At 45.4% G+C, this 22316-nt stretch overlaps 1 protein-coding gene across 1 annotated transcript in view; it reads left to right on the forward strand.

Moving 5' to 3' along the window:
- BEND6 (BEN domain containing 6) overlaps positions 1-22316 on the forward strand; it is a 487762-nt gene that overhangs the window by 274663 nt on the left and 190783 nt on the right. The gene's annotated exons all lie outside the window — the stretch shown is intronic.

Genomic DNA, 22316 nt, shown 5'->3' on the forward strand with positions numbered 1-22316 from the left:
GGATTGCCTCCGCCAGGCTGGCGGTGGCCACCAATGCCTGGATCCCCCCCCCGCCATATTAGGATGGCGGGGGGGACAGCGTCGGACGGAAAGACACCGCCAGCCATATTACAATGGCTAAATTTAGGGGCCTTTCCGCGGCGGCAATGCCGCCACGGAAAGGCAGGCGGTGATTGCTGCGGGGGCCCCCTGTGGGCCCCCAGAGTGAAGGCCAAAGGGGGGTGGCACACGGGGGGTACCTGTGGTACCCCCCTGCATTTACATGATCAAAGCGGCAGGCACCGTGCGGTGCCTGCCGCTTCGACATTTAAATGCGTGCATTTATTTTTTTACATTGTGGCGGGCGGTGCAGTGAGCACCGCCCGCCACAATGTTAAATTGAAGAATGCGCCCGCCACTGTGGCGGGCGCATCCTAATTCCAATGTCGGGACCCCCGCCCTTTAGGCGGGTGGTCCCGATTTCCGCTTGCCCGCCCGCCATCCTAATGTGCCCCTTGGTATCAGCTCGTTATACTTTCTATTCAAAAATATGCAAAATCACTGTCAAAACGCTATGAAACGAGCCGCTCGATAATATGCAAATGAGCCTGTTTTGTAAAACAGTTTTCAGTTCACTATTGTCAGAAATATCTTTTGCCTACCTGAAGAGCATGACCTACTCTACTAAATGATGTGCCAAGAGTTGCAGGAGCCGGCAAGTGCCTCAGAAGATCAGCTGGAAAATCAGCGGGATGGCAAGGACCAACCGCGGGAGCCGGCAGCACCGAAGAAACACTCAGAAAGGAGTCGGGCTCCATCACGGAGCTAAAAGAGAACCCAGCGCCTCTAAACAAGTAAAGAGCTCACCAAGGCTCAAAGGCTGGCTGAAGAGCGACCAGGAAACTGGAGCCCCAGGAACAAACCTCCTCACTCAGTGATGGCCGTGGAATAGTGAGCACGGAAGAAAGGGTGTGGTCGCTGTTGTTAACGTGACCATGCTTCCGTGATGCTCACTCAAGAATTCTGGGAAATGCAGTTCAGTAAACCTAAAACCCTGTAAAGCAATAACAAGATTAAAACACGGCAGTGTTACATATTTTGGGAACGTTCTGATTAATAAACTAACACTCCCAATGTATGATACTTGCAATTAGTCAGCAGAACAGTAACGTAGCACCTGAAATTAAAATACATGTGTGAATGTACAATGCTAAAGGGATGCAAATGGAATCCTCAACGCACATGAGAACACATTAACCACCTACGACCGAAAGAGACAGAACCATGTGCCTTGCCACATAAATGTTTAGAGCACAATAGCATAAATGTACGCATAGTGAGTGGGGCGGGCCCTAGATCGCGTTGTGCCGCCCTAGTTCTGACAGACAGCTCCTGTCCATCCGTATCTACCAAGGATCATGTCACACTATCCACTTCCACCTTCTCGTCAGTCATCACCACCCTCATTCTACGCTCCTACGACACCACCCATTCCTCATTGTCTCTCATCCACGCTAACACTGTATGCCCCGCGTTCACCATCTAATGGATGGCAATCCGCCTTTTGGCCAGTATGCGCCCAAGTTGTGCAAACTGTTTCTGCATCTTACCATCCTTAGGGAGGAAGCAAGTACCAATAAACACATCAAAGGTTTGCATAAACTTGGATCCTTTTTGCCGCAACAGTAGATTGGCTAACCATGGCAAAAAACATGATAAACCCAGAATAATACTCCTATCGGTCCATAAATTACCTTAACAGATCTTCATCTATTGTAATTGATGCATTTACAGTTACTTTGACCAACTCCATCCAGGAACTGATCCCTACACTTGAAATGGTATGGCCCACATAAGAGACCAGGTGCAGAGACAGAATATTGACATGGAAATATCAAATTGCATTAATATCAATGGTGTAAAATATCAAGGGTAGTTTTTTCGTTGTTAAAAATATCGATTTTTTTGTAATGCAGAAATATCGATTTTGTAAATTTCGATCTCAAAAATATTGTTGTGAATTATATTGATTTTTTAAAGTTGGTATTTTTATGATTAATTTAGCATTAGTTATTATATATTTTATTTAAAACAATTCTGTTAAAATGTTTGTTTTCTTTCTTTGATTAAGTTTTAGGAGCAGGGTTTTGGGTTTATAGGGGATAAGGGTGGGAGAAATAAAAAATGTAGGATTAAAATTTAAATATTTTTAAAAATGTTGTAAAGTGTTGGGTTTATAGGGGATATGGGTGAGGAGTAATTTAAATAAAATACATTTTTTTATTTTAAAATATTTTTATATATTTTAAAAATTTAGTAGCGGGATGATGGGTATATAGGGGATTAGGGTGTGGAGTATTTTAAAAATGTAGGATTAAAATGTAAATATTTTTACCATTTTTGTAAAGTTTTAGGAGTTGGATGTTAGATTGATAGGGGATAAGGGTGGAGAGTAATTAAAAAAAATACTATTTTAAATTATTTTAAAATGTTTTAAAATATTTAGCAGTGGGATGTTGGTTTTGTACGGAATGGTGGTGGGGAGTGATTTAAAAAAATTGTAATAAAATGTAAACTTTTTTTCATTTTGTAAAGTTTTAAGAGTGGGATGTTCGGTTTATAAAGGATTAGGGTGGGGAGTAATTTTTAAAAAAATGAAAATTTTACAATATTTAAAAAATATATATTCAGTAGGGATGCTGGGTTTATAGGGGATAAGGGTAAGAAATTTGGAATAACATTTAATTTTTTTTTTAAATAATTGAAATATTTATTAGCTTGACGTTGGGTTTATAGGGGGTAAGGGTGTAGCGTAATTTAATAATTTAGGATTAAAATTTAAATATTTTAAAATTCTTGTAAAGTTTTAGTACCCGGCTATTGTGTTTATAGGTGATTAGGGTGGGGAGTAATTTGAAAATATTGTTTGTAAATGTTTCATATTTTTTAGACTTGTTTTCGAGAATTTAGCAGTGTGATGTTGATTTTTATAGGGGATAAGGGTAGGGAGTAGTTTTTTTTTTAATGTTGTTTAAAAATATATTTTTGATAAAAGTACTTTTTGAAATATTGTATATATTTTTTATGTAACATTTTAAATTGTAAAAAAAAAAAAAAATTGAGGTTATCTTTTAATTTGGGGAACATTTTTCTATATATTTTGTAATTTATTTAAAAAAAATAATTTGTAGAAAAATATGTTTATTAATTTAAAATGTTTAAAATGTTATTATAAAGATACTTTTAGTTAAACTTTTTTTAAATTAATTATACATTTGGAGTGGTAATAGTTATGTATTATATTTTATTATCCAGCACTGAGTTTAGTTGGAGGTGGCATGGGAATTTATTATGTTTTATTATCCAGCACTTTACCTGAGTTTATTTGGTTTTGGAGTTGGAATAGTAATTTAATTTGGTTTATTATCCAGCACTTTCCCTGAGTTTAGTTTGTGTCGGAGTTGGAATAGTAATTTAATTTTGTTTATTATCCAGCACTTTCCCTGAGTTAAGTTGGTTTTACAGTTGGAATAGTAATTTAATTTGGTTTATTATCCAGCACTTTCCCTGAGTATTGCTGGTTTTGGAGTTGGAATAGTAATTTATTATGTTTTATTAATCAGCACTTTCCCTGAGTTTGGTTTGTTTTGGAGTTGGAATAGCAATTTAATTGTGTTAATTATCCAGCACTTTCCCTGAGTTTAGTTGTTTTTGGATTTGGAATAATAATGTAATTTGGTTTATTATCCAGCACTTTCCCTGTGTTTTGTTGGTTTTGGAGTTAAAAATAGTAAATTGTTATTGTTCATTAGTTATTTTATTTTTATATTTTGTATGTACATTTAAAAAAGAAAGGAGATGTATGTTATTTATCATTGTAAACATGTTTTATTGGTTAAAACATTTATTTTTATTTTACAGTTTATTTGTTCTCATTTGGTTTTGTTATAAATTTTTTCACAATATTAAAAACATTATTCAGGTATTTTGATGTTGTTTAAAATTTATTACGGGGGGCGTGGCTTCGGCGGCGATGTAAACGGACGCGACTTGGGCGAGCTCCGTCGCCCCGCTGCATTAATAAGCGTCTAAAAGCATTCCTCGGGGGCCCCTTCGATGTCCCTGATCCCCCGCGAGGCTCCTGAGTGAGTGGAGACACGTTTGGTGGCCGCTTCCAGGCGGAGGTTGCTACGAGGAGTGACTGCAGGCTTGTAGACCTGGCTGACGGAGCATCGCGGCCATCTTCCCGCCGCGTCCCGGCCTCGCTTCCTTGGCGGGCGGCGCTTTGAGCGAGGGGACCCCTGGCGGCAGGCCGGACACACCGAGGCAGAACCCGGCTGGGGTTGGCGATCGCGGACCCTGCACGCGGCGGAGGTGGAGCCGCCATAGACGGAGCGACCGTGGGCCAGGGAAGTGCTTCCATCCTGGCCGCAGACCCTACGAGAGGACCCCGGCTCTAGAGCGGCGGCGGGGCCGCATCGAAGGTGCAGCGGACCCCGACCGCGCGCCTGTGGAGTCCCTGACGCTGGGGAGGCTGCCCTGGAGATTCGCACCAGGCGGATCCTTGCAACCGGCGGACCCTTGCTGCCGGTGGTGCCTTGAACTACGGTGCTGCAAATTGGCGCGCTAGAGGAGCCGCCCGCCATCTTGTCTTCCAGGCCGGGAGCTTACCTGCCGTCCTGTCTCTCCTTGCCGGCGTCTGTGTCCGGGGCGCCCGACCCAGCGGACGGTGGGAAACACCGGTGTGTGTCCGGCGGAGGCGGCCCTGCGGGGTCATCTGAGCAGGCCCTGGACCCCGATCCCCCCAGCACTTGAGCTGTCCCTCATATACTGGTCGTAAAGACGCTCGCTAGACTAGTGCAGAGTGAGCGTGTGGCCTGCACTGCTGGCGGAAACTTCCCTGAGGCCTGAGGCGGGGACGTGTGCCCCCTACGAACAGTGAGTACCGGCAGGAGTACCGGCAGGAGCAACGGCATCGGCTGAAGAAGTGCCACCAACGGCCGCCGAATCCCCGCCGGTGACGCAGGCCTTCATGTCCTCTTTCATGGCGGACCTGAAGTCTGAAATAGGGTCCTTAAGATCGGAGGTGCAGTCATGCGTCAAAGAACTGCGCACGGATGTGACAGAGCTGGGGGGCAGAGTTGACGGTCTCGAGAAACTGGTGGACACCCGCACTGAAGACTTAGAACAACTGTGGCAGAGGGTGGCAACCCTGGAGGAGCAGAATATCAAACTCCAGATTAAGCAGGAGGACCTCGAAAATAGGGGACGCCGCAACAATCTCCGCATCCGGGGTGTGCCACTCGGAGAAGAAGGGGCGGACACCATGGCCTACGCGGCACGGCTCCTGCACGAGGTGAGGGGCAACAAGGAGGCCCCCCTACCGCTTCTGGACCGGGCTCACCGAATCTTCGGAGTGGGAGGCAAGTCGGGCCTCCTTCCGGACATCATCACCCGAGTGCACTATTTCACAGACAAGGAGGCCATCTTGAAAGCGGCAAGGGACCAGCAGGACCTGCGGTATGGCGCCCACAAGATCCAAATATTCCAGGACCTGGCCCCTAACACGTTACACAGAAGGAGGGTCTTTCGCCCGGTGACAGAGAAACTGAGGGCTCTCGAGATCCCCTACCAGTGGGGGCATCCCTTTGCTCTCATCTTTCGCTGGGAAGGTAAACGCAAAGCCATCCACTCTTATAACGAGGCGGCGCAGCTGCTCAAGCTCTCGGAATCCCCGGAACGCAGTCCCGCTCGCAACAACCGGCCGGAGAGGCTCCCGGCCCGGCCAGAGTGGACCACAGTGAATCGACGCCGCCGATCCCCCCCGATGGACGCAGGCTCCATGTCTCAGGCAAAGCAGGACATCATAGAACATATCCGCTCCCTTGAGCACGACTGCGAGGATCGAACCTTGGAGCCCCGCACTCCGTGATTGCCCACGCTCTCATCATTGCTATGCACCTCTGGGGTGCACCGACAAGGCGCGGTGGATGACCGCACAGGGACATCGATGGGACAGTGATTATCCTAGACGACAATGGTGCACAGCTATTCTCCCGTAGACGCCACTGTCATCTGCTCTTGGCGGCCGGGTGGCCTGGGTACGGTGTCTCACGGGTTGAGGCCTAGCATTGCTGAACCGCTTCCAATGGTAAGACTCTCCCTACACTGCCTCCGCGCTACCTGCCCCCGACTCCACCCCGAGCAGCGGGGTCGACGGACCTCGGGGTACCTGAGACTCATCTCTCTGACAAGGAAACCCCCCACTTTGTCCCCTAGGAAGTGACATTCCTGAGTACATCCGAACCCTCGGGTAGAGGATGCCCGGAACCTGGGACATTGTACTACGGCCACGTTGGCCTGTTGTGGTTCTATATATCTTCTGTGTTCTCCCCTTTCTTGCCTGCTCTATTCTTCCTACTTCTTGCTCGACCTTTCCCTTCACCTGGCTTTCTTTCCAGTTGCGTGCTGTGGCGACCTGGGGGCTGCTGGGGGGTGCCTTCGCGTTTGCGGTGGGTGGGGGAGGAGCACCCCCCTTGCCTGATGGGGTGGGAGATGCTGAGTGTTGAGGCGGCCTTCTTCCCCTTAGTAACATGGCGATGACTATCCCCGCACCTCTCAAACTCTTGACCCTCAATGTCAAAGGACTTAACTCCCCCAACAAGCAGAACCAGGTGTGGCGTTACCTCCTACAGCACTCCCCTGACATTGTCTTTCTTCAGGAGACGCATCTCCTGAGGGGAGACACTGGACGCATGACACACCCCAGGTACCCCACACAGTTCTGGGCATCAGCTGACACTAAAACGGCGGGGGTGGCTATTCTATGCAGAGCTGGCATTAGACGGGGATCCACAAAGCCCTACAAGAGTGGTGACGGACGCTTCCTCCGGGCCACGGTACAGATGGGAGGAACACAGTACACCCTCGGCAATGTATATGCACCTAATCAGTCGCAAGATAAGTTTCTTCAGACACTTTTACGGGAACAGTTTCAGTCTGGCGCGGCGCGCACAATCCTAGGCGGGGACTTCAATTTAGTGTGGGATCCTGAAGTGGACCGTGGGGACGCCGCCTTTAGCGGTGTGGGTGCAATGTCGGCCACGCTGAAAGGCCAGATTACGGACTTAGGGCTAGTGGATGCGTGGAGATACCACAACCCTGGAATCCGTGACTATACCTTCTACTCGCATTCCCACCGAACGTACTCGCGCATTGACTACCTATTCACATCTCTCGACCTGGCTTGGGACACACTGAAGGTCACCATCTCCGATATCTCGATATCGGATCACGCACACGTGGAACTGCAGATGCAGGACCCGACGACATGCGCCCCTCGAGAACGACGCTGGACTCTTCCGCCGAGCATCCTTCGAGACCCGGAAGACGTTGACAGCATTCGGGAAGCCATAGACTCGTACTTCGCCCTCAATGACATTCCGGAGACGCCATTTCAGGTGGTGTGGGATGCCTTTAAGGCCACCATATGGGGGCACATCACCTCCCTGGCGATTGCGAGGAGAAGAGCGGCATATAAGCTGGAGGCTGAGTTGGCAAGCGAGATCAAACAGGCGGAGGCGCAGGACAGAGAGCGGCCCTCGCTGGCATCCAGAAGGACGCTGGCCAATCTCAGGGGACAGCTTCGCCTCATACGCACTAACAAGGCCGAGCATTCCCTTCTTGCGTTGAAACAAAAATACTACGAAGGGGGGGATAAAGTGGGGAGGCAGCTGGCGGGACGGCTGAGGGCACGGGCAGCCAGAGCTCATATCGCTACAATACGGCATCATGATGGCACATGTGCTGTCACTGAGCGAGCCAAACAGGACGCCTTTGTGGCCTACTATACTTCCCTATACGCGGAGAAACCTACATCGGCGGAGGCGCGGGCGTCCGTCCTCGATGACTTTGAGGGGACCCCCCTGTCGCCACCCCAAACAGCGGAGTTGGAAGAGCCCATTCTAGAAGATGAGATTTCTTTGGCTCTCAAAGACCTCCCCGTGGGGAAAACCCCGGGACCTGACGGCTTGCCGCTATCCTTCTACCGAGTCTTCCAAACCCAGCTTCGCCCTCAGCTGCTGAGACTATACAGCTCCTTCTCGGACTTGGTGGGGCCGTCCTCCGACATGGGAATGGCGGAGATCGCGCTAATACCAAAGCCAGGGAAAGACCCTGCGCTATGTGCCTCCTATCGGCCCATCGCCCTCTTAAACACCGACCTGAAAATTTACACCAAGATCCTGGCCAAAAGACTAGACCCACACATGCCGGGGTTGGTGAATCCGGATCAAGTGGGGTTCATCCGAGATCGACAGGTGGCCGACAACGTGCGCAGACTGGCCCACCTGGTGGGCAAGGCGCGACACTGGGATATCCCCGCGTGCCTTCTCTCGCTCGATGCAGAGAAGGCTTTTGACCGGGTGGACTGGTCCTTCTTAAAGGAGGTCCTCCGGAAGATGGGCCTTGGCCCCAAAATGATAGCGAGCGTTATGGCCCCATATCTGGGACCACAGGCCAGGATCAAGGTCAATGGCCAGCTAACACCACCACTGGCGATCCACCGAGGCACGCGGCAGGGATGTCCGCTCTCGCCGCTCCTGTTTGCCCTGGCAGTAGAACCCCTAGCGGCACTGATCAGACGGGACCCCAGAATACATGGCATAGCCCTTGGGGGGAGGGTCAATAAGGTGGCGCTCTTCGCGGACGACCTGATCCTCACTCTCACACACCCTCGAACGTCTCTGCCGGCAGTCCACGACGTCCTCTGCCTCTACGAACGGGCGTCGGGCCTCAAAATAAACCATACTAAGTCTTGGGCGCTCAACCTCACTGTGTCTACTGAGGACGTCCTTTACCTAAAAGAGGCTGTACCCTACCAATGGGCGGAGAGCCACATTCGTTATTTGTGCCTCGCCCTTACTCCGCATTTGGACTCCTGGTCCTCGGTGAACTGGACGGAATGCCGCAAAGCAGTGCTGGAGGATCTTAGGAAGTGGAAACCTCTGATGATATCCTGGCTGGGGCGCCTCAACGCTGTCAAGATGTCGATCCTCCCTCGCATCCTATATGTGTTCCAATGCCTGCCCACCCCTATTCCCCTGCACTGTATTCGGAGCCTCCAGCGCGAGATCACATCCTTTATCTGGGGAGGGAAGCGCCCCCGGGTTTCACAAAAGGTCCTCATGGAACCAAGGGACAGAGGAGGCCTGGCGTGCCCCAACTTGGTGCACTACTACTGGGCGGCACACCTCCGCTTCGTGGTGGAATGGGGTGCACGCGAAAGTGATAAACACTGGTTCCATATGGACCGAGCGGTTACGGGCCGTACCATATGGGACCTGCCCTGGCTCCCGCGGGCGGCACGATCCAGAAGTGCATACCTTGCAATCCCCATGAAAACGGTGCTGGATATCTGGGACAGCATAGCAGTGACAAGAGGTTTGACCTCGTTCCCGTCCCCGCACACCCCGATAGCTGGAAACCCGCAGTTCCCCCCGGCCCACCGGACTCGGGCGTTTGACAAATGGACTCAAGGGGACTGTAGAGTAGCTGGGGATCTCTTCCTTGAGGGCATGCCTAAAACTTGGAAGGACTGCAGGGAGGAATTCCGGGTGCCGCCACAAGCTAGCCTTCAACATATACAGCTACGCCACTGGACTTCCAGCGACGAAATGTACCAGGCAGCTACTCGGGCGTACACGCCCTTTGAGAAGCTGGCGCGTTCTCTCGGGGGCCTGAAGAGGCTGATCTCCCAAATCTATAGCATACTGCAGCACCCTACATTGGCGCCAGCACATCCCTATCAGAGGAAATGGCATTCAACATTGGGCACAGACATTGGCCCCTCCCAGTGGAGCAGATTATGGCGGGATATACCCAGGGTATATCGCAGCATCCCACAGAGGGAAAATGCCTACAAGCTACTTACACAATGGTACTACACCCCTCTTCGCCTTAGTCAGATGTTCCCCAACGCTTCCCCGATGTGCTGGAGGTGTAAATCTGCGACTGGTGACTTTGTGCATATTTGGTGGACGTGTCCGACCCTTGCTGTTTTCTGGAAGGAGGTGCTTAGCCATATCAAGGGGGTACTGGGGTTCCCTCTGCCCGAAGATGTGAACACGATCCTGCTTGGCATACACCCTGCCGCGCTCAAGGCGCTTACCCGCGGCGACTGGATCCTCACGCTCCAAATGCTGGGTGCCGCCAAGCAGCTCATTGCATTGTACTGGAAGCGAATGGAGGCGCCACCCATAGCTTCTTGGTTTGTGCGCCTTTGGCAGGTCCTTGCGATGGAGCTCCTAACAGCGCGGCTGCAGGCGCAGGCTACGCGCTTCAAGGCGGTATGGGAACCTTTAGTGCGACATCTCTGCTCTATAGAATATGCGCGATACATGCCCACTAGGCTCCGCACTCTGCACCTCTTTGAAGACGCGCTTGTCCCTAGAGACCCGGCCAGGCTGCATCCTTGACTTCCATGCGCAACGCAACTGCGACTACAGACACACACGCCCCCGCACCAGCTGCCCTCCGCCATACCGCCCGTGCCTGACATTCTGCTTTCCCCCCCTCCCTGTCCCCACCTAGGACTCTCTGTCTTTCCCACTCTCTTTCTTCCTACTTGCCACTATGGCACTTGTTTCTCTCAGAGACGGTTACGCCCCGTTGGGCAGTTAGAGACAGACGGGCCATCTGCCCTTTACATATCCTACTTACCACTGCAGATAACCTCCTGCCTGCCGCAAACGCTTTGACACTGCATCTGCAAGCCGTGCGGCCGGCCCTTCTGAGAGGGTTGTAGGCAAGGCGCTGTGTTAAAGTTTGTACTCCCGGCCGCTCTGGCGCCGCACTCAAAGAACTGCATCTTGCGCGGCCGGCCTCGATACGAGGTTGTAGGCTTAACGCTGTGTTTAAAATAAAACAGACTTGAATACAAAATTTATTACAAAGTATAATATATTTTTAACATACATTTTTCATATACAATTGGAAAATTAACAATATTTTTTAACATACATTTTTTAAGTGGCATTGGAATATTAACAATATTTTTTACAAACATATTTTTTTAACAGAATAGACATTTTTTACAATTTGTGGTGGATAGTCATGTAATAGTAAAGTAAATATATTAATAGTTTATTTATTAATGTTGATGTTTGTGGATTTGTAATTGTTATTGTGGTGGGTGTTCTTTTATTTTCTTTACAGGTTTTCAGGTTCTTGAACGGATGGTGGTGTCCACCCGTTTTTTTTTTTTTTAAAAAAGGAAAATGTATTTTGTTTATTTAAAACAAGTTCTTTTACATTTCCTTTTATTTTTTGGGTTTATTGGAGCGTTATTTTTTTTAAGCTATTTTTCGAGTTTTTTAGGGTTTTGTTATAGAGCCCCTCAAATATACTATTGAATACCCAAGTGCCCTGTATTGTGAGCAGAAAGAAATGCATACACCTTTTTCTACACAAATTTACAGAGTATACCGATTGAAACACAGGTGTTCAAGTATTTCTATGTTTATTTTTATGTAACATGTCACTTGGTAAAAGCAGAGACATGCATGCATACCTTCACAAACTTGGTCAGACTTACAACAGTGATATGCTTAGGATTGCTGTTTTATATATGGTAGGTAGGCCTAACATTCTGAGCAGTCAATTAATAGTGTACCTTCAAGAGAAAAGTGAGGTTTAAGACATCTTGGGAGAAGGATTAGTGATTAGGCTACTTCGTATGGGTCTGTTGTAAGGTACAGTCAAAGTAGGCCTCTTTCTGCACTTCTGTTGGTTCTTTCTGCACTTCGCTTCTTTCTGCACATTTCTTCCTCTTTCTTGACTTCTGTTGCCTCTTTCTGCACTTCTCTTTCTTCTTTCTCTGTACATTCTCTTTCAGAGAAGGGGGTCTCAGTTTTTTAAACTTGAACTGTAGGCATTCGTTTTAATTCATTACTTTAAAGCTTACATGTTGGGCACTCTTTGGGGGATTTCGTTCTTACCTGATTTTAGGCAGCTCTCCGGTACACCGCAACTAGGTAACTAGTTGTTTGAGTGGAGAGAGTCTGCTCACTCACTTCCTGATACCAGTGCGCCGCCATTAGCAGCGGTCAGCTGTCCAGCAGCTGACACTTCCGGGGGCATAAAAGCACCGTGTTTGTGACTGCACAGTGGCCGCGCACAACGGTCGCGCCAGTGGCGCGCCAAAGGCGCCCTAAGGCATGTTCGTCTGCGCCTGTCCGTGCCTGGATGCTGCCGGCTGCCAGGAAAATGCTGCCCGTTTTCCAAGAGGTAGGCCCTTGGCCCAGGATACGCTACACGAGAGAGAGGCTGATGCAAATGGGAGATGCAGTATCCTGCCCTGGGAGGAGGTATACTCCTCTAGTAGCAGAGTCCCTCTCAGATGAGAGCTGCCCTTACTGTGGCTGGGCATTATTAGACCCCGTACGCCCCCGGGACATCCCTCACACTGACTTAATGGGAAATCTTTTGGATAGAGGTCAGTCTGTGGGGAAGGGATAGCTGCTCGAGAGGGAATTGACAGCTCCCTTTCAGGGACTTTATCTTAATGCCAGATCTATCCCAAAACATGTGGCTGAAATTTGGGATCTGTTAGATGATGCAAAACCGGATATCTGTCTCTTTACTGAGACATGACTGAATAACGATGCCACACCGGTTCTGGCAATGGCATTCCCAGCAGATTATTTGGTTGTGCATTTAGACAGATCAGGGAAGAGGGGTGGAGGTCTGGCAATTGCCACGCGTCCCCCTTATTATATCAAGACCCTTGATACTGTCTCCTCCCCAATTTAGAGCTGCTGATCTTCAGAGTATTGCGTGCCCATATAATCAATGGACAGGAGCTCTAGTGTACCACCCCCCGGGAGGAATTAAGAGAGACTTTTGCACAGCATTATTAGGTAGGTTGGCCCCACTTACGCTACAAGCTGACACGTTCCTACTTGTAGGGGACTTCAATCACCATCTGGAGGCTCTTGCCAATGTGAATTCAACCTATCTGCTTGCAGCGAGGGAGTCCCTTGATCTTTCTCCAGAGAAGCTAGCCCAACTCATTTGGCAGGTCATGTATTTGAAACTATATTTTCCAACATGGTAGAACTAACAGTAGAACCCCCAATGAAGGTATGCTGGACGGAGCACTCGGCATTAAACTTCTCTTGGGCCCCCTCAAACCCGCAAGGCTCTGCACAACCGTGTAAAGAACCTCGCAGAGCCTGGAAAAAGGTGGCAGCGTCTGCCTTTAGTAGTGTCTATACTCCCCCTGCATTTATGAACCGCCTGGACTGTGACATGGCATTAGATGCCTTTGAGGCCTCTTATAAAAGATGTTCTTGATTCGATCGCACCACTGAAGCTGGTAAAAATTCAGACCAGGGCATACCCCGCCCCATGGTACTCAGACACACTCAGAAGGGAAAAAAACCTTTGTAGGGGAAAAGAAAGGAAATGGAGAAAATCCAAATCCGACCAAGATGAACAGGGCTATCGAGAGTCCCATAGAACTTACCTAACTAGCTGTAATGTTGCCAGGAGAACTCATTTAGGCGCCCGCATACTGGAGTCCAAGGACTCCTCGCGGGAGCTCTTTGTCATCTTGAAGGAGTTTACTAATCCGTGAGCGAATAATCCACTCCCGCCACTCACACAGGAATGATGTGATCGCCTTGCGACCCACTTCACAAACAAGTTTGACATAATATATCGCTCCTTTGGGTCTGAGGAGGTCATTGACGATAGAGCCCGTTTCCAGGAAATCCCCTGCTACCTGAGTCTAGAATTCTTCCCCACCATTACCGGTGAGCAGGTGGGTGCTCTATTATCTCAGGCGAAATCGGGTTCTACCCTTGACCCGGTACCACTGGCGGTTATGTCTGAACTAACCCCGGTTCTAGCGGATAAACTCGCTGACATTTATAATATTTCTCTATCAACGGCCACATTCCCACGTAAATAGAAGATTGCTTGTATTAAGCCCCTGCTTAAGAAGGCCCTGGTGGATCCTTCTGACTTACAGAATTACAGGCCAATCTCTCTTCTTCCTTGCTGTTCCAAGATTATGGAGACTCTAATTAATCAACATTTGTCCTGCTATCTAGAACAGAATAAGATTTTGGACCCTTCTCAGTCTGGCTTCCGTGCATCACACAGCACTGAAGCTGCCCTACTAGAGGTTACCGATACACTAAGAATGCCACTTGATGGGGACGCACCGGCTATGATGGTGCTGTTAGATCTGTTGGCAGCCTTTGACACCATCTCTCATCGTATCCTGCTGAACAGGCTCCGAGAGATTGCTGTCAGAGGTCTGGCTTTAAAATGGATTCAGAATTATCTGTCTGGCAGAACACAAAGGGGCCCATTAGGATGGCGGGCGGATCGCCCCCGTCATATTGGGGTCTAATAGGATGGCGGGCGGACTCCAGTCCTCCCGCCACCCTAGTGGTGCTGGGACAGGCCGCCAGTGGTGCAGATCTTTTCCGCCCGGTAGACAATCGGGCTGATTGCCACCCAATAGAAAACTGGCGGACGGTCTTTCCGTCCGCATGGGTCCCCACCGCCATTGTAATACGGCGGGGGGAAATGTTATGCGGCAGACAGAAATGGCGGGCGGATTGCCACTGGCGGTGGTGATCCACCAACCATCCTAATAGACCCCATAGTCACTTATATACTCCAATATTCACATATACTGCCTTTCACATATGTATTTACTCACACATATACCACTGAGACATCCATTCACTCACCACACAGCCATACGCACATTCACTCACCCATACAGCCCCTCGCACATGCACTCATGAACCCATACACCCACTGAATAACCCACTCACACATCCATGGAGGGAGCCACACACACCCCCACCCACACAGACACTCAGGCACCCATACATATAAACTAACAACCAATTATTAACCCATATAAACACTGATGTAGCTACTCACCAACCCATTCAGCCACTTACACACCAACTGACAGACTGATACAGATATTCACACAGATTAGTCATTCACCCATGCGTTCACTAAGACATGTTTAATCTCTTACTTAAACAGTCAGTCACGCACCCACTAAATCATCTATTCAGACACTCATACACCTACTCATTCTTCAATACACTTCTACATATCTATACTTAACATTCTTAAACTTTTGAAAATCACCTAGTCTATGGATGATGTCATCAGTGATGTCATTTGAGATGTCATCAGTGATGTCATCAATGATGTCACTGAGTAATGTAATATGTGACAACATCAGCAGTGCATTGTGGGGGCGTGAGGTATAGTTAGCTCAACTAACTATAACAGACGAATTTCTCTGGTTTTGTACGAGTTAAATGTCCAACTAACTATAACGTCCCTGAAATTTGTGTTTTTTGCAGTGAATATATATAAGCCTCTGCCTCTAATGAAGAGAACTACTCGAAACGTGTCAGGAAAGGGGAAAGCTGCTGATTTCGCTGGCTTGGGGTGAGATGTCATACCTCTAATTCAGGCTGGTAACCTGTTTGTTGGTCTTGAGTGCGGCTTATTGGGCTACCGACGTTTGGAATATATATATATTCACTGAAAAAACCATAGGTTATAGACCATATATAGTTAGGAATTAGCATTTACAAAACCTTGAAAATTCACTGAAAAAACCATAGGTTATAGACCATATATAGTTAGGAATTAGCATTTAAAAAACCTTATTTTACTCACACAAAACCATTGAAATTCCATATATAGTTAGTTGTACTAACTATATATCGCGCACCCGCAATCCACTGCTGATCATGTCACATATTACATCATTCATGACATGGTCAGTGACATCACTGATGACATCACTGATGACATCTCAAATGACATCACTGATGACATCACTGATGACATCTCAAATGACATCACTGATGACATCACATCACAACTGAATGAGTGGATGTATAAGTGTCTGAATGAAGGTTTTAGTAGGTGCGTGACTGACTGTATGAGTGAGTGATTAAATGTGTCTCACTGAATGCATAGGTTAGTGACTAAACTGTCTTAATTTGTGCATCATTATGTCTGGTATTCTGTAAACTGCTGCATGTGTTGATCAGTAGCTATATGAGTAACTATATGGGTTATTGATTGATTGTCCAAGTATTTGTATGGGAGACTGAGTGTGTGTGTGGCTGGCTGGGAGATGTGTGACTCTGTGCAGATCAATGTGTTCTTGTATCAATGATTTATAAGAGAGTAAGTATGTGTTAGAATATGTTTGAAAATGTAAGGTACTCTATGTTTAACTGTATAGATTAGAAAATGGAAGTGTGATTGATTCTTTACAGGACTGACTAGGTGTGTGAGTAACTCCAAGGATGAGTGGCAGAGTGTGAGTGTCTGTATAGGGTGTATGAGTGCATATGATAGTGTTCTAAAGATGAGTGATTGTATGTATGAATGATTGTATGGGTGAATGAGTGAATGTGTGTGTAGACGTAGGAATCAGTGAGTGCGTATGTAGTAACTAGTATTGGTGTGTCAATTGTTTAAAAAAATATATTCTGTATTTAACACTGGGTGTAACAGAGGTTATATTAAAGTGTGAGGAGATGCATTGTATTGTCACATGAATGATATCATCAGTGATGTGACCATTGATGTCAAATGAGATGTCATCAGTGATGTCATTTGAGATGTTATCAGTGATGTCATTTGAGATGTTATCAGTGATGTCATCAGTGATGTCATTTGAGATGTCATCAGTGATGTCATCAGTGATGTCATTTGAGATGTCATCAGTGATGTCATCAGTGATGTCATTTGAGATGTCATCAGTGATGTCATCAGTGATGTCACTGACCATGTCATGAATGATGTAATATGTGACATGATCAGCAGTGGATTGCGGGTGCGCGATATATAGTTAGTACAACTAACTATATATGGAATTTCAATGGTTTTGTGTGAGTAAAATAAGGTTTTTTAAATGCTAATTCCTAACTATATATGGTCTATAACCTATGGTTTTTTCAGTGAATTTTCAAGGTTTTGTAAATGCTAATTCCTAACTATATATGGTCTATAACCTATGGTTTTTTCAGTGAATTTCATTGGTTTTTTAAAAGCTAATATCTATAGCTGTAAAATGTATTCTTCTTTAAATCCAAAAATATATTTTATATGTTTATTAATAATTTTTTTTAAATATTTTTTTTGTTTCGCTCCCGGTCCGCGAACCGGGAAGCTTCCCGTTAGCTCAATTTGATTCCGCGACCCGGTCCGCGAACCGGTAAGAAATCAACATAGTGACGGTATTGCGTTGCCGCGTAATGCGTCTTATGACGTACTGCGTTAGCGCACCCGGAAGTGCCCCGGGGCGCGGACCGAGGCGCGAAACGCAGCTCCCCGGAAGCGATCCGCGGCGCGAAAGCGCGACGTATCGCGTTGCCGCGAAATGCATCTTGTGACGTATCGCGTTAGCGCACCCGGAAGTGTCCCGGGGCGCGGACCGAGGCGCGAAGCTCAGCGACCCGGAAGCTAACCGGGGCGCGTTCCGCAGCGCGTAACATGAGCGTGAGAGGTCATGTGACTTGTTAATAAAACTTTTCATTGGTTCATTTCACTTTTGGTTTCATAATGATGGAAGGCTAGGTCAGGTGACTTAAAAATAACACTTTTCATTGGTTGAGAAGTATTGTTTTTTCCCAAATGATGAAAACCCCTCCTTCTTTCCTCACTCTGACTTTCATCATTGTGAGAGGAAGACCTATTTTGCTTGTTGGAAAATGGCTTCATTGGTGGCTTCAGCTGGTGGACCCCCACCACCACCACCACCTCCTCATGGGAAGAGAGGACCACCTCCCCAGGTCCTGACCAACACTGAGGAGGAAGAGGAAGAAATGGATGAGGAGGGAGAAGAACCACAATTTTTAGAAGAGTTGCCCCGGGTTTCCAGAAAGAAAGCCAGTTTCATCTGGCAGTTTTTTTCAATACCTCGTGGCCAAAAAAAAGTCAATGCGAGGTATGTCACCTGCCTCATATGCAAGGAACAATTGTCCAGAGGGACGGACAAAAAATATAGCTTTGGAAATCACACAATGCACAGGCACATGACAAGGAAACATCCCCTAAATTACAGCCGGGCGGAATTAAGGGATATGCACCACAATCCAAGACCAACTCCTGTGGCCAGACCAACAATACCGGTTTCTCTAACACCAGAAGAGGCACGGGAAACTGTGCCAAATATTCAAGAAAATTTTGGGCACATGATTCACTTATGTATGCACTGTCGTGCATTATTAGCTTGTGGCAACATGAGCATCAATGCACTCAACCTGGCGTATGAACACCATGATTGCCCTAACCGCCCCCAGTAATTTTTTTTTGCTCCTGTTGAGCCCTTTTCAACGCCTGTTTTTTGTTGTTCCCCCCCCCAAAAAAAACCAAAAAAAATATAAAATCGTTCAAAAAATACAAAAAAAACAAAAAATGTTCAAAAAATAAAAAAAAAATATAAAACAACAAAAATATTTAAAAAAAAGTTCTTTTCAGAACTACCTTCCCTTTCCAAAAAAATTGCTAGAATGTTTAGCACTCTGGCAAGCTCTATTTCTTTTGGTTCGCTTCCGGGTTAGCTTCCCGGTACGCGGACCGGGAGCTAACCAAAAAAATAAAAAAAAATAAAAAAGTGTAAGTATAAGGAAAGGAAACAGAGAGCGATGTTAAAAGAAAGACAGCTATAGGGAGTAAAGAAGAGATACTGTTTAATAGATCTATTTACCGAAGAAAAGACAGAAGAGGGTATAATTGTGAAACACAAAATAGATAACGAAGTGAAAGAAAAAAAAAGAGAGTATAACATTAACAAAGAAGAGTTTCTTGGAGAATGTGAGTGAATGTTCAAAATAAGATTAAAACATGAGGAATAACAGAGAGAAAAAATAGAAAACAGAAAACAAAAAATAACAGAAAAAGATTAATTGAAACAGCAAAGAAATGTAATTAACATAGAGCCATATCATCAACATAGGCAATAAAAGTTTTGCAGCTTTTATCGGCAGAAATGTGTCGCTAAAGCTGCTTTTGTGGCAGAAAACTGCCACTAAAACCACTTTTGCACCAGTTTTCTGCCAATAAAAAGAGCAATAATTGTATTGGCTGTGTTCATAATATTCCCCTTAGTGTGCTTCAACTACACAGAGAAAGCATTATGAACAAGTAGTGATAGAGTGATCAGTCAAAGACACTAAGAGTAATAGAGACGCAGTGAGTGAACAAGAGTGAGGAACTATGAGAAGAGAGGGACTGAGAAAAAGAGTGGAAGGAGTTGAGTAAGTAGGTAATAGAGAAAGGAATGAGGGAAGAAGCAAAGGCAGGAAACTGAGGGTTAAAGAAATGAAGCAGTGGAACTAATAGTAGTTAAATGTGATAGAAATGTAACGAAAACAGTACAAAATATTTACCTTATAATTGTCGTTAAATTACTCACTTTTTGTTTTTATACTTTCAATCTGTGAAAGAGAGAACAAACATTTGAAAAATATTAAAAAATGTATTTAAAAATTAGAAAAGACAAGGGAAAAGATTGAAGGACAAACAGTTTTTCAACAACTTTGACACTTACAGAAGCTTCTGCTTCTCCAGGCCCCCTACACAGTCCTAAAGATATACATTTTAAACTAACAGTATCTTGATGCAGATGAAGTGAGGCCTATCTTAAAACATGGAAAAAACAACAAGTGATGGACTGAATGTGGATCAATGTCTTAAAACATGGTGCATCTTTTGCATTGCTGTTGTTTCAGAAAAGTGTCGCAAGACACTAACATTTTAAATAATTGCTTCAGGATGCCAATAAGATGTCTACTATCCAGAGGTTTGTTTCAGGTGAGGCCTACTCAGGGTTGCAGATGAGATTTACACTTGTTGAAGAGTACAGAGGAGATAATACATGTGAAGGTCTACCAATGAAGTGAGTCATGTCCACTGCACTCTTCAACAAAGTCCAAATCTCCTATGTTTCCCTGGACAGACCTAAACTTGATCTGCACAATGTGATTCGTAATGATAGGAAACACAGGTGATGTAATTGAAATACGTGCAATTTATTTTGCTCATTTCACAATCACATCACTTGTGTTTCCTTTGCTTAGGTATCTCATTGTGCAGATGTAGTCTAGCATATGAAAGAATACGCAGAAGTGCAGCACTGCATGCAACAACTTTGACACTTACAGAAGCCTCACCTTCTCCATGCCTCCTACACAGTTCTACATATACATCATAAATGCAAACAGTACAGAATTAATTATACATCTTAAATGGTTTATTTTTGCTGTTCTCAGAATGTATCAAATTTCACTAAAAACAGTGACTTGAAGGTATTCATCATGTAACAGCGGGAAAAAAAAAACACAATCAAAATGATTGTGTTTAAAAAACCCATACAACATCAGAAATCAAAATTCAGAACTCCTTAAAGTTAACTTACTTTCCATGACGTCCAAGGATGTCCTATGAACAGCTTACACTCTTTTGTGCTGTTATTACTTTCAGCCCGCCACTTTCTGAAAGAAAATCTCCATCGTTTTTAAAAACACATTACATGCAATAAATGACTTCTTGCTCTCTACCACAATTTTCCACAAGGCCAAATCTGGTCAGAGCCATTTATAACTCTTGGATTTCTTGTAAGCCAATCCCGTCATTTGGCATTTCCGCAACTTTCAGAATTAAAATGTTGAAGATCATTTTCACAATCCTGGAATAGTAATATCTTCCCCTTCTTGCTCAGTCATGTTCTACATTTCCTATGACACTGATACTGCTTACTATGAAGCAGACTTACACTACCTCTATGACTACTACAATTATTTAATTCTCTACATCACTTTTAATCACAAAGCAATGTAAAACAGTAGACAGCATTGCAGACTTACATTCCCTCTACTCCATGTTTTGATTGGCTGCTTCAATTAGCTTATAAAAAGAAACAGTTTTTCTGAACTCATTCAAAGTGCACGTATTTCTCCATGACGTCCAGTCCTATGGTTAGAAGTTATGTCTCTGAACTACACTTATCCTCAAGGCCAAATTGTGTAGGAGCCATTAGAACTTCTTGAAATTCCACAGAGCACATCCCGAGATTATTTCCCTAAAATTTTGGTTTTAAAAACACCAGGTAAGAGTTTTTAAGGTCATACGGCAATTTTTTTTTGAAAATTAAAACAGAATCATTGCAGAATGACCAGCCATTTCTAGACTTTAAATAAGCTGTGTAATGTCCTGATGTTATTGAAGGGCTGTCATGATATATAATTGCTGCAGTTACAAAAGTCCTTCCTGATATTGACAACTGCGAAGCTACAAAATTTTTAATTAAAGTTGTCAATTTTGTTCCATCAGGCCTACATCGTTGGAACATTAAAATGACATACTGGCCATATGTTCGTATAAATAATGTGGACATCATTTCAGCTTTACATTGGCTACACTCCATGTTGTGATCAGCTGCTTTTACTAGCTTATTAAAGGAGACTGATTTACTGTCTGGCAAAGTTAAATATATAAATCTTTCTGAGTCTACACTAGTAGTACTTGATACCATACAGTTCTCGCAGTCATGCTGCCATTGATAAGAAAGCCCAAACAGCTGATCTACATCTACACCTTCAGCATGTAATACATCAAGCATATACATTAAAAACTCCTGACAATCTTGCTGAATATTTTGAGAGAATTGTGTTTGGCCTGAACATCTGTCTAACAGATTTCGAATTTCAGACACACTTTCTATGTTTCTTCTATCAGTGCTACATTTCTCTAACACAGAATTTAACAAACTGCAAAATCTTTGATCAGAATTGACCACAATCTCTTCTTTTACATTTTCTAGAGAAAACAAAACATTAACCACTACATTAGCATAGCAGTTGACACCAGAACTGTTTTCAAACTGAAAACCAACAACATCTTCAACAGAATCCTTTTTGTTTCTGCTTGTAATTTTAGGTTCATTGACTTTTTGTCTTTTTGCTACAACCTCCCCAGTATTGTTCTCATTTCTTCGTTTCCGGCCTACCACACGTTTCTCAAACAAAGGATACTGAGGCAAATGTGGCGCATACTCTCTTCTTAACCTATTGTATTCCTTAACACAATCTAGATCCGCACAAATGTTTGTGACATCACACTCAATCAAGTACAATCCCGATAAAGTTCTAACTCGTGACAATGCCACATATGCCATACCCTCCTTGAACACAGAACTGCCAATATTCACCAATGCACTGTCTACACTTAAACCTTGCGATTTATGAATTGTCACCGCATATGCCAAGCAA

This window comes from Lissotriton helveticus, chromosome 6 (assembly GCF_964261635.1).
Source record: "Lissotriton helveticus chromosome 6, aLisHel1.1, whole genome shotgun sequence".
NCBI lineage: Eukaryota > Metazoa > Chordata > Amphibia > Caudata > Salamandridae > Lissotriton > Lissotriton helveticus.